At 43.6% G+C, this 11,918-nt stretch overlaps 1 protein-coding gene and 1 long non-coding RNA gene across 11 annotated transcripts in view; both read right to left on the bottom strand.

The window, feature by feature from the left end:
- The window catches only part of LOC105284583 (RNA-binding protein Musashi homolog Rbp6), a 589,200-nt gene that overhangs the window by 426,748 nt on the left and 150,534 nt on the right, over nt 1-11,918 (bottom strand). The window lies entirely within an intron of this gene.
- LOC109611400 overlaps nt 1-11,918 on the bottom strand; it is a 62,961-nt gene that overhangs the window by 16,159 nt on the left and 34,884 nt on the right. The window lies entirely within an intron of this gene.

Genomic DNA, 11,918 nt, shown 5'->3' with positions numbered 1-11,918 from the left:
ACAGAGAGCAAACGAAACTTACTTTATTACTGGGTAATAAATCTCGCGCCATTGATCGTGTTTATCATCAGCGTTAAATAACAGCGCAATTAATTACGGTGAAATATGTTTACGAAGAATATTCAGCGTGTGTTGTGACGAAAAAGAGACGTTAAATCGGAATCCTTTTTAGAGGGAAACGGGATGGAGAAGGAAGAAGATACGGTTCTGGAATTTACGCAGGCATTACACACAAAAACATATTTATCGGATAAAGATGAAAGAATATTCAGCGAGTGAATGCAACCACCTTGCGGCATAATTATCTCGCGTACAACGCGATGTGGGGATTTGATATTATGTAAATGATTATTAATCTGTAAAGAGAAATAAATGTAATTGAATAATTAGCGAAAACGAGACTGTTATAAATTATGCCATTCATTCCTGTTTATGACCATCTTCTTGCCGGGAACAATTGAACAATGATACATAGATTATACACAATGAATTTCGTCAAAAGAACATTATCGAAGTAAAAATTACATTACATCAAATTATGCCAAATCGCACATTCATGACATGTCAAGACAATTTTTACATGTATCCAGAACAAGAACTGGTACGTAAACCAAATAACAGATATAGCAGATTATAGCAGAAAAATACAATAATCTATATTAAATAGTTCGAGTGAAGTAATGTACGTGATAGTTGCTCGTTTGCGCTACACACGCGCATCCTACATATTTGAACTAATGAATGTTTTATTATCTGTAATGCGGTAAATTGATCATTATCATGTGTATGTTGAACTAATTGATTGTTGCCTATTATGCATTAACTAACGCATTAGGCGCGCAATTTCTATTATTGCATTATAATATTATTACATTATAATATTAAAATAATCATTGACACAATAGTAACCACTTTTTCTTTTCGGATGAGAGCGGACTGCAGGATTAAAGCTCACAGCAAGATATCGGAGAACACGTACGCGTACGTGATGAACAAAATGAGTTTATCAATTAGAGGATTACGCATGACGACATGCATTATCAATAAGAACATCGTGCGCAGCCAAGCGACCTACCATCGAATTGCGATCATTACGCTACTATATCTTCTCGCTCTACGAAAGCCAACGATAAATCTGGATAATCGCAGGAGTTGAGAGAACAAGTCTCCACTTTGAGCGTAGTCTCGTTTTCACAACTATTGCGATTATCAAGATTTATTGCTGGCTTTCGCAGCGCAAGAGTTCGTTAACGTGCCACGAACATGAGAATATCTTTTGCGTTTAAAGTACCGAAAGATCGAACGAAAATGACTGTTTACTCATAGACCTGCTGCTCTGTCATCAATCAACATAGAATAATAGACTTCTGAAAAGAACAGTGAGAATTGCGTTTGCAGTTGGTATAACCGAGAATGACAGGAGATTATTGTTTACTCGGAAGGCGGATTGGTCTGTCATCAATCAAGATGGAGTGATAGACTTCTAAGCGAGGAAGTTATCGTTCAAGACATCGCATTCGACTGATTCCATGTAAAAGAGTTTTTTAATAAAATAACGTAACATTCCTTTCATCCGTTATTTGCCATATGCTGAAACAAGCAAAGAGAAGTGACGAGCAACGTGGAACACCACCGATAAAATCCCCCTGATAATTTCCACCTACGATGAAAGCCAAGTAACATCGAAGAGTTGATTACTCACATCGCACAGCGAGCTCTGATCGGATCCACGTAAACGCAAGCCACCGGAAGCAACCCGGTGGTGCGTTCCCGTTCTCGTCTCCGTTCTCTCTCTCTTTCTCTCCCTCTCGTCTTGTAATTTGCGCGCATCGAAATAATCTCAAGGCAAGAACGATCGGCGTGACGGCGCCCGTCGTAAATCACCGGTCGATCCGATCGCGGCGAGCGTCGCGGCGTCATCCGTCTCTGACAAAGTGCGAACCCGCCGAGGGATCTTCCGCCGCCCCGGCAACTTCCGGCGGTCGTTATTTACGGGGCTAGATTGGCGGGGCTTGCGGGGGAGGAGGGAAGGGAGGGTTGGGAGGAGGGTGGGAGTTCGAGTTCCAGCGCGAGAGGCGTGAGGTCGAGATCGCAAATTGATCTCGGGAGCTCGGGAGGCAGCGACGGCGACGGCGTCGCCCTTTTATCGCTCGCCCGATGCACTTCCTCGCGCCTCCGCGTCCCGACGAAAGTAATTTTCTTAGACCGCTATCGCGCGCGACACTCACCCCGCGTCCCGGCGCGACGGGCCGCTTAAAAAATGCATCCCCGAGAAATCGATGTGTTATCGGGAGAAATGTTACGTGCATGCAATTTGTGAAATAGCGCTCCGGGTGATGTATCGCGCGTTCGCGCAACTCTGGGATTCCGGATCGCGCATGCCGTGCCTGTCCCGCTTGCCCGTGCTAAAATGGATCTCGGCAACAACAATAAGCGGATATCAATTTATGCGGAACGGAGTAGCAAAAGATTGTAGTGCCTAGTGACCCAAAATACAAATTCGTGCAATCAGAAAGAGCAGTAAAGATTGTTTCGTGCCTTCCAATCGATCAAGAACCTCACGGAACGTAATCTCATTTGTTATCCAAGATAATCAACTGCAAGTTTAGTTAACTTCATAGCACAATAATTTAATAAAACTAAAATAAATCAACGTTGTATAATTTTACATTCGTGAACGAACGATTTAGATTTAAAAGATATGATCAATGGATCCTCAAAAGATACGAGTGTCATTATCTGAAGGAAGATGTGTGAAAATCTCATCAAACATTACGCGCACATCAGCAACATCCTAATGAAAAAGCGTCTTCTCTGGGATATTAGTGACACGCGGTAACGCAAGTAGAATGAAATGTTAAAGCGATTATTAATCGCGGAAAGAATGAGCTACGATGCCGTGGTCTAGGTGGCGGTTCGTGCCAGGGGATGAACCGGTGCCGTAGGTCAGGCATGAATTCTTGATATCCTGGGTTCGACCGCAGACACTGGGACCCCACTGCGCTGGCAACCACTGCTGCCTTCCTCTGACAATCCCGCGGTATGTTAACGTCACTGTGTCCGAGAGTTAAGGTGAATTTCTACAGTTCGCGTTCTCTGGGATGATTATTCCAGCTGAATTGCGCGCTCGATGCACATGTTCTCATTAAACACGCACGGTTTATTATGACACTACAACAGCAAATCAACGCTGAATTACGCTGTGCGACTAAGAGAGACATTAATGCGACTTCTAATGTGGTCTATTATCATTTACGTTATAATCATGCTAAAATATTTATTATTGTCAGACTAACATTAAATTCTTTCGGCGGAAATATCGATTACACAAATCACTCGTTCTTTCATTTCGATATTCTAAATAGGTCGTCTGAATTTGTAGATGTAAATTCACCCTTGGCAACTCGTGGAATTAACCCAGATGGTAGCCCTCTGAAACACACGTCTAGGCCCTTGCGGTCGCCTGCACTGGACTGAATCTTTGATAAAGAAAACCGATGACGATGTTCAACGATGTTCTCGTGGCACGGGGCGAATGTCCGCAGAAACCGCGAACCGCTCGCGCATTTACCGCTTTAGTTACGTATATTGTTGTTCGTGTAATGTCCGACGTTACAAGGGACAGATAATTAACGGGTACATCACTAATTGGATCGAGTCATACAATGCAGTTCCAAATGATGTTTCCCAGCATTCTGCGTAGCAATCCACATGTGGAATATGTTCTTGCATTATTCAGTTTCCAAAAACGTCCTTTTAATTCGTGCTAAAGTGCTATTTGATTTCCCACTGCGAAAGGAACAATTTGTATAATAGCGACAACAGAACGGATATGACAATATTCGGTAAAATCAACAGGTATTACAAAGTAATAAAAAATGGTTTTATTAATAATTATTGAGAAATATCACAGGAACTGATCCAATCTTCCAGCATTCAAGATTTACTCGAACTCTTTTCCTCGCCGTCGCGGTAATCGCGGATTCCGCGTGAGAACCATTAATAATCGATAATCGTTCGCCAAGCGCGAATAGAGAAGCAGCAATATAATACATCAGCAAACAGACGCGTTTTGGCGGAACGCCGATATTCGGAGAAACGCGGTCGAGAAATCGGCGGCGATCACGTCGCTAGAACCCGAATTATCCCCAGGACCGGAAGATCAGTTCCCAATAATCCGCGGCACGCGCATTTACATCCGGGAACGAGGCAATAAATACGGCGTTTACACGGCGGTCCACCTGCACGGGCACGGACACGGCCCGGTCGTTCCGCGCGGAACGATGGGAAGGGACCGGGATAAATTCCTGGCCACCGGCCAGTATTTCGGGTTCCCAAAGCCGTTTCGCCCGATACAAATGGACGCCACCGACAACCCGGGGAACTGCGAAACTACGAAACTACGGTACTAAATGGACCCACACACCGCCGTCGCCGCCATCGCCGTCGCCGATGGCGGGATGCGAAAGAACGCGAACACGTGGACGAGCGTGGCGGTGATTAATGAACTCGCCGCATCGTTACGCGAGATCGTGCCCGAGTTCATCGTTTGTGCAGATATTGGCAGACTGGCGGTTGCGTTGATGTCGCCACGTCAATGATAATTTGATTACAAGCAACCGGTTGAAGAATTTCGGTTCAGACTTCGCTCTGACTTTGACCTTTTGGACGTGCTAAGCGCAACACAAGCGCATTCTTCGATCACGTCCAAGTAAATTTCTGTTTGCATCTAATCTTACATTAGTCTTGATCGAGAAACTGTTTAGCAGGGAGCATTTACATGCGAAACTCCATTCACATTTTTGTTGAGAAACAATTTTCGATTTCACTTTCAAAATCTGATACAAATTTTACGAAACGCAGGAATCTTGATAATGTAAGATCATTTGATCGCATAAAACTAACAAAATATGATAATTCCAAATAGTTGATAATATTTATTTTCCCTATAAAAGTACAATTCGCTAAAGTTGTAACGGCAGATCAAGAGTAGAAAGAATGGAAAGGATGGAGAACGGAGAAAGGAGCACGAGTGGGTGGGAATTTCGAGCGAACATCCGGGTCGGACAAAAGCAGAAAATAACACGACGAACAATTTGAGAGATTATAGAGCCCCGTTCTGGTTTCCAATCGGTCGAATCTGCCGCATACCGCGTCTCCACTCCCACCTCACCCCCCATTCCCTCCCTCAGCCCCGTGAATTCGATTCCCATCTGGTCTTGTCTGGTCGTGTCCACCGGCGGGCATTTCGCGTTTTGCATTCTACGTTTTGCATTTTGCCACGCGCGTTCGCCTCGCGCACGTCGCCGCGCAAATTTAGCGTAAATAATTCGAGCATTCGCGTACCCCATACCGTCCGAGAAAATCGTGCAAACCCGCCCATGCGTTCGCGAACCGGTATATGCCGGTCGCGTGTACGTGCACACATCACATATACTGTTTGTGGACGTGTGTGGAGATCGGTATACGACATGCTTCGGCACGAGCAAATGGCACATTGGCCTTTCATGCTCGCGAATGAATCGAAAATTCTGTCTCCTTTCATCCAAGGCTTGTGCGTCAAAAAGAGGGACCCGCATGATTCTTGGGCGTTTAACGCCAAATGCGACCGATCGTTATGCGTTCCGCGCGTAATTGCCGGCTGCTTTGTTTCATTTGTACATTCCGTTCGGACAAAGTTCTTTTGTGTATTTATTTCTTCATTCACAGCACAAAATAAAAAGTTTTTAAGATGCAATGAGACGACATGTTAGACATTTTATTTATTGTATTCGTGTTAGGTACTGATCAAGAGATAAACGAAAAATCGATCGTTATCGTGACATTCGCGTCATTCCATCACGGAGATACTTCAGTTTAGCATTTGAAAAAACCGACCTGTGCATGGTGCCACCTTTTGACATTTGAAAAGTTCACCGCGTCCTACGTAGATACCCGAACGAACTGTAGATCGAGTTAAAGATTTACTGTTCTCTGATCTCATAATCGAAGAATTAGATTCGAACTTATGTTCGCTTTCTTTAATCTCGCGTTCGAAAAAATTAGCGAACTTTCCATTTAATTCTGCATTTGAAGAAATAAGATCCAACTGCGAGAATGGACGACGTTCTCGCGAAGGATAAGATTGTTATCCTTGAAGAGTGACGAGCGAGTCACCGTCTCGAGAAGCTCCCGCAGGAAGACGATCTCACCGAGGAAAACTTGTTCATCCCCGAGACTTTAATTTTTCAGATCCGAGAACGCGCCGCACTCATTCCGGTTCTGCACGCGGAAAAGTCGGAGGATTCTTACGCTCGTTTTATACAGGACGAATTAAAGGATTACTCTCCTGATTTAAAAGACCGCTGTCCTGATTCCGCGCGCTCGAAGAATCCAGGCGCAACTTTCGGAAGTCGGGAAATCCTTTCGCGGATGATAAGATCGCTGTCCCCGTGGAGTTATCTCGCGCGACACGAGTGAATCACTGTCCCGAGAACAACTCTCGCTGGCGGAGCGACTCCGTGGATATTCCCGTTAAGTAAATATGCACATCGAAGCAGACAATCCAGCTATCACCGGGAGAATACGGGAGAATATTTCGTCAACATGGCTGCCGGCAAGTCTCTCGCGCGATTTCCATCTGGCGCCGGGAGGAGCACGCAAGAAAGGGTGACGGAAGCGCGAGCGAGAAGGAGGAAAAGACAAGAAGAGGATGAGGACACGTTTTCCAGCATCCGGTGTAGCGCGCGTCTCGGGCGAAGTGAGACGTCTTAGCCGTTGACGGCGAACGGTCGTCGACGTGGAAGACGCGAGCGAGTCCTGTGGGAAGGAAAAGGATTGGGAGAAGAGGAGGAGAAACGGCATGGGAGGAGGTGACGAAGAATTCGGGTAAAGGAGAAAGGACGCAAAGCACAAGGAAGACAAGGATGGGAAAACGGCAGGCCCCACGAGGAGGCATCGTCTGATTTAGACGCTGATTTGAAGCGAGCGCGAGCGAGAATTTGACATTTCCGCCAACTTTCCGAGGCTTACGTAACCCTCGCGCCCCTATCACCCCTTCCTCGCTCTACCGGGTACGTCCCTCCAACGAGGCTCCGAGAATCTCGAAATATCCAGACAAAGTTTGATATCGGAACAGCTGTCCTTTAGACGGCGCTTATATATGTATAAGCAGGTCCGTATCCGTGCCCCACATTTAGCACTAAATGTAGCCATCTAATTCTGAGCTCGTCTAATGTGACAGATACGTCATCGTAATTTGAGAATCCTAGCCACATTTGACGGTATAATGCAAAAGTGTTTCTAATTAATCTCCTCGGAAACAGTTCTAAAATTCCAACAAAACAATTCGAATCGAAAAAATGCATTTAAAAGATAGAGAATAAAACCGATAATAAATTTTATTATCTGATAACATACATACACACGTAAATATCTATTTTCAAATATTTTATAAGCATACACACATATGCACATTCTCTTCAAACAAGTTAACATTTGATGTGTGGTAGATGGTGGCAAAATTAAAATACGGTGCAAAAGTTTGTAGGACACTGAGCAATTTTGTAAAACGAGCTCACTTGACTCGTTATCGAAGTTGCAACAAATACTCTTGTACTAATGATTTGACTCTGTCAGGACTCATTAATGAATTGATACTCATGGTTGTGCTCCGATAACAGCATCATCAACACTCATCCGTTTCATTCCACAGAGACGGCCGATCGCATTGCCGATTGCAGTTTTAATTTCTCACTGTATACCTTTCTCTCCGAAGGTATGACACAGGAATAACGACATCGAGATTGGAAATTTTCGTTTCCAATACTTTCAAATGATTATTTTTGGATTTGCCGGATTGACAATAACTGAATTGCGCGCGTCCCCTTTAATAGATGTAAATATTATTCCATATATAAATATATGATTCTCTACACATACACAAACGCCGTAAATGATGTAGCAAATATTTCCTCACGTAAACTTTAGTTTGGAAACAATCATCATCTCAGTACATTATTGCTCGGATAGGTGATTGTCTAAAGTATCGATCGGATTTTGAAATATCCGCGTAGAGAGAGATGACACAGAAGCGTCCTTCCGGAAATACAGGGACGTAGTCAAGGTACGTCCCTTTCACGCAGCAAGAAGAGGACGACAGCCGGGCATCGACAAGAGGATGGAAAGCGTGCTCTGGCAAAACAATCAATTATCCAGGAAACTTTTGAAAGCGATGGGATCGGGGCGGCTCTTTCTTTAGCCGAAAGCCGATTCCCGCGATCAGTTTCGAAAGGGGGACGGCTAAAAAGACGGGCAGAAGAGTGCGATGGAGATGAAGAAAAAGAGAGAGAGAGAAAACATGAACGGGCGAGCAAGAAGAGAGCGCATGAGATCGGCTACTTTAACCCGAGTCTTGGAAAGTTCTTCGTACGGACAAGAAGCCTCCCTCACGCCCTCCTCACCCTCTCGACCAGCTTGCTATCCTGCCTCCACGTTTCTTAAGGGTGAGGAATTGATTCGTGTTCCGTACTTTTCGCGATTACAACGACTGCCGAATATAAATCGACGGAAGCGACGGGGGACAAGTTTCTGCAGAGAGAAAGAGATAGAAAAAGAGCGTACCCTCCGGTAAGATTTAATTGCGGAGCACGAGAATTCACTGACGCCTCTTTACTTTGTGTCGGGGCTAGTAAGAAATTTTGTTGCACTTTATGAAAAGCATCAAGTCGAATTTTTCACCCAACATCTGAGTTGGTATTTTTCAAGTCGGAATACATTTTCACTAGATTTCTCGACATATTGATTCAGTGCGCAAAATTGCTAATCAAATACGTTTTATGTACACGCACAAAAGATATTTTATATCACATAAATATTTCTCTGATACAGTTGTGTAGTGAAGTACAATATTTGGCTTAAAAGATATCGTGAAGATAAGTAAATATCGTGACTGGAGCTGGGGATGCAAGTGAACATCTTTCGGGAGGGCCGCCTGGCGGTAACCGAGAAGGCGGTTAAGCGCACTCGTGCTCTCGTAACATCGGTCGTTACATGAAACGCGTGTCCAAAGCTAAAGTTTGCTTACGTGCCCGGCTAAGGGTTGCAAACGGGTGGTGCTTTTACAACGGCAGCCATTAAATGCATGAAACTAAAATGAAATTGAGAAGTAAGAGGTAGGCCTCCGCATGTACCTACTGCCGATTTCGCTTCGATTACGAACATACAGTTATCTGAGATTTAAATACATTGGAAAAGCGGTGAACGGACGGTGGCGGATCCATTCAAGTCACAGCGCGAACGTAGTAACGCGAATCTACCCTAATTGGTGCTCCTCGAAGGGTTGGAGTTCACGGAATCACTGCGAAGATACACGAGGAGGCGCGTTTAATATGCACGCTGCGAAGTCGGAATGCCCTCGCCATCTAATTTATGCGATTGCGGACCCGCTCTCGCGTTTCCTGCCATTGTTCTCGTACAATAAGTCCCGCGGTTAAGCGTCATCCCTTTCGATTTACCTTCCGCGAACACAAACTTCAAGATTCTTCGGCGATTATCCTCGTCAGAGAATTCCCGTTATGAAAAGATCACAACTGTACGACGAGGAAAATTATATATCGCATTTTCATGTTACGATATGTAATACATATCTCTCCAATTGGAAAATATGTTGAGAATTCGAAAAAATTCAGGTATGTAATATAGAATTTAATGCATTTTAGATGGCTTTACAGCGCTCGATGAAAATCCTTCAATTGGTATTTTATTGAAAATCTCATAACGACATTATGAAATATGAAAAACGTACGCTTCAAACAATTGAACTCAGTGTGTCCTTTTATATACTTTTATCGTGTGTGCGCGTTGTGCCTTAAAAATTAATGCAAAAATCAGATTTTATTCATATTCCATAATTCAAGCGGATATTATTGATATTTATGATACGTTCATTGACATAAATTTTAAAACAGGATGTACGATTCGGGTCAATTAAAAATAGAAGGAAATATGAAAAGTTTAGCGTTTGAATGAAAATATTCTCGCCGAGGAGAATTATTCGGCGTCGAGATCAACAGGAAAAGAGCGGATATCGAGCGGAGACGAAGTAATCTCGGCCCGTTCGGGAAGCTGAGGAGAGTCTTGAACCGAGTCAGGATGGCCAGAAGTGCTAAGGCGATCTTCCCAAAGTGCGGACTCGCATCAATTAACGCCAAAACTCTGAAGGGGTCTTCAAAGGAAAGACGGTCGGTCCATTATTCGCGCAGCACTCTCGTCGCTTTCGAGGCGGATTCATCCAGTCGAACAGTATCCGTTCTAACGAGACGATCTCAGCAGGCAATAGCCCGAATGTCTAACTTATGCTCGATTCTAATTGGAGAAATCGAGTCTCGTAATCGAAGGCTCGTAATGGCTCCTGTCGTAACAGAAATATATCTGCATGCTCGACTTTTGTCGAACTTGAATTGCATATTTGGAATCCAATTTCGGACTAGCTGTAAAAGACGAAACGCACAGAGAAATACAAATTTCTAAGTAGATCATCTTAAGCATGATACATATTTCCATAGAATGCTTCCACTGGGAGCATTTGCAACGTAAAGATAAACGACGGGAAGGGTAGAAACCTTCGGTTTGCAAGTATAGCTTCGATTGTAGGAGAGAAAAGGCGCTGATGCGAGATTGTGTCTTCTCTTGCTGCTCGCTCCATCGGAGGAGGGTTGAGGCCGAGTTGACTGTGGGATATGTGCGCTGCCGACGAAATCGGCCTAGCGAAAATAAGCTTAATCTCGCTGAGTGAAATCGCTGCCAAATGTAATGCATCTCTTGTCGGTGAACGAGAGGTTTCTCTCCTATCGATGGATCCGCGAACGCGGGTTATTGCCGAAAGGGGTAGGAAAAAAAAGAGCGGGCGAGATGTAAAGATTAGGAGGAACAAGAGCAGAGGGATTGCAGAAGGGGAAGATAGAGGCCGATAGAGGAAAGGGTGAACCATGGGGGAAGCGGGTACGCACCCGAGAGCCAGAATCCGCGCGTGTTTCAAATATTTTATTTCTACTTGCGTTGGCAAAGCTCATAGAACGAGGATGCCACCCGCATTCTCCCTTGCCTCTCTTTTTTTCTCTTCTTCTTTCCGGCACCGCCAATAAAGCTAGGAGCGTATGAAAGAGGAGGCCCGACCGCCGCCGTCGATCTCCGATCGGGAGAAATCTCGCCAAAAAGGGGCGAACCGCATCGCGGAGTCCATTTATGTCCTGTTTCATTCTGGGCACGGACACTTCGATAGAGAAGATATCAGGGTTTTGTACGTGCCGCGGACTATACTATGTCGTAAGTCTTGCTGAATTTAATGCGCTTTATGTTTATTCCAACTTTCAAGGCAAATGAAAATTTACGAGAATGGAAAAACAATCCGTGCTTGTTATAAATTGAAAATATGTTTTAGTAGAATTTAACTAATTTTAATTATACTTTTTTTATTTTACATTACTACAATATAACATAAAATATAATATAAAATACAATATTATATATATAACATAAAAAGATAAAAGAAAAGGTAAGAGAGAGAGAATAACTGAATGATATATCACATTTGTAAAGTTCAGAAGTTCGATATAAATATGTCACAGCCATATGTTAATCATTATTATATATCCACATATTATTAGTCCTTATATAACTAACGTTATCATCATGATGTATGAATTAAATGAGTATGTACATGAGAGAAAGAGAGAAAAGCAGAGACAAAGCACTTATGTTCCATTTATAGTTACAGTGCTTTACGCTTATGACTTCACAGTTAACTTGATAATCATAATAGTACCTACTAATACCGCACACATGAACCTTTAATCAATAGCACAACTTGGCTGAATATCCTACTACTTACTAAAACAATAATACCCAATGACATCTATCTTACATATATACAGAATAGA

The sequence above is a fragment of the Ooceraea biroi genome, chromosome 6, assembly GCF_003672135.1.
Source record: "Ooceraea biroi isolate clonal line C1 chromosome 6, Obir_v5.4, whole genome shotgun sequence".
NCBI lineage: Eukaryota > Metazoa > Arthropoda > Insecta > Hymenoptera > Formicidae > Ooceraea > Ooceraea biroi.
The sequence above is the reverse complement of the archived record's forward strand: the minus strand, read 5'-3'. Positions and strand labels throughout refer to the sequence as shown.